Source organism: Tursiops truncatus, chromosome 9 (genome assembly GCF_011762595.2).
Source record: "Tursiops truncatus isolate mTurTru1 chromosome 9, mTurTru1.mat.Y, whole genome shotgun sequence".
NCBI classification, from domain to species: domain Eukaryota; kingdom Metazoa; phylum Chordata; class Mammalia; order Artiodactyla; family Delphinidae; genus Tursiops; species Tursiops truncatus.
In genome coordinates this window covers 70,930,815-70,932,810 of record NC_047042.1, presented here as the reverse complement: position 1 = coordinate 70,932,810, position 1,996 = coordinate 70,930,815, and the positions used below count along the sequence as shown (strand labels likewise).

General features: G+C 34.8%; 1 pseudogene; it reads right to left on the bottom strand.

Moving 5' to 3' along the window:
- Positions 1–900: 900 nt before the first annotated feature.
- LOC117313668 (U4 spliceosomal RNA) lies at positions 901–1,058 on the bottom strand (annotated as a pseudogene).
- Positions 1,059–1,996: the final 938 nt, after the last annotated feature.

Here is a 1,996-nt window from a genome sequence, read left to right as displayed (position 1 = left end):
AAAAAGAATCAGAAAAAAGAATGGATACATGTATGTGTATAACTGAATCACTGTGCTGTACACCTGAAAGTAACACAACATTGTAAATCAACTATACTCCAATATAAAATAAAAAAGTAAAAAGTAAAATAATGCCATTTTAAATAGTAACAAAAAACCCCACCAAATTTCCAGGAATATATCTAAGAAAAATCAAAACATCTACAAAGACAACCACAGAACATTACTGAATAAAATTAAAGGAGATCTAATTAATGGAATTGTATGAATTTTCATGTTAGAAGACTTATTATAAAAATTTTAATTTCTCCCATGCTGAAATATAGATTCAACTTAGTCCTAATAGAAAAAGTCCTAGCAACATTTTGTGTGTGTCAATGAGGTGATTTTTACATTTATATGGGAATGAGTGGGACTAGGACAACCAACACAATTATGAACAAAAAATAATAAAGTTAGAGACCTTGTAATACCAAAAATCAAGACTTATGTCGCTGCAATAAGGGAGCAGTATGAAAAGGGCAGAAGCTTAGACAAATTTACCATGGAACAGAATGCAGGCTCTAACAGTGTATCTGTCCAAATTTAGTCACTGATTCATATGCTGCAGTGAGAGAAAGAAGGGTCTTTTTAAATAAGTGGTACTGGGTCACTGGATATCCATATGGAAAAGAAACAAATCTGGATTCCTCCCTGGCTCGCATCATGGTCAAGAATAAATTACACACAAAACTACACATTTTGAGGCTCTGAATGTGAAAGGTAAGACAATGAAATTTCTCGAAGACGATATGAGTTTATCTTTCTGAACTTGGAGAGGCAGAGATTTCTTAAAGTGCACACAAAAAAATCACTAACTATAAAGCAAAAAACCTGATAAGCTAGACAATATTAAAATTCACATTTTCTAGTTATTGAAAGGAGAAAAATGCAAGCCATAAAGTGAAAGAAGTTACATGTGATAACAATGTTCAATGAAAGACAATATAGTTTTCAAATAGCAGTAATTGTGCCTCGGATAAACCTCACTGGCTACGACACTGCCATTGGGCAAAACTTGAAAGAAAGTATAAAGAACAAATGGAACAGGACAGAAGGCCCAGAGATAAACCCACACACATATGGTCACCTAATCTATGACAAAGGAGGCAAGGATATACAATGGAGAAAAGACAGTCTCTTCAGTAAGTGGTGCTGGGAAACCTGGACAGCTACATGTAAAAGAATGAAATTAGAACACTCCCTAACACCATACACAAAAATAAACTCAAAATGGATTAAAGACCTAAATGTAAGACCGGACACTGTAAAACTCTTAGAGGAAAACATAGGAAGAACACTCTGACAAAAATCACAGCAAGATCTTTTTTGACCCACCTCCTAGAGTAATGAAGATAAAAACAAAAATAAACAAATGGGACCTAATGAAACTTCAAAGCTTTTGCACAGCAAAGAAAACCATAAATGAACTGAAAAGACAACCCTCAGAATGGGACAAAATATTGTGAACAAATCATGCAACCCACAAGGGATTAATCTCCAAAATATACAAGCAGCTCATGCAGCTCAATATCAAAAACAAAACAACCCAATCCAACAATGGTCAGAAGACCTAAATAGACATTTCTCCAAAGAAGACATAGAGGTGGCCAAGAAACACATGAAAAGATGCTCAATGTCACTAATTATTAGAGAAATGCAAATCAAAACTACAATGAGGTATCACCTCACACCAGTCAGAATGGCCATCATCAAAAAATCTATAAACAATAAATGCTGGAGAGGGTGTGGAAAAAAGGGAACCCTCTTGCACTGTTGGTGGGAATGTAAATTGATACAGCCACTATGGAGAACAGTATGGAGGTTCCTTAAAAAACTAAAAATAGAACTATCATACGACCCAGCAATCCCACTACTGGGTATATACCCTGAGAAAACCATAATTCAAAAACAGTCATGTACCAAAACGTTCACTGCAGCTCTATTTACAATATCC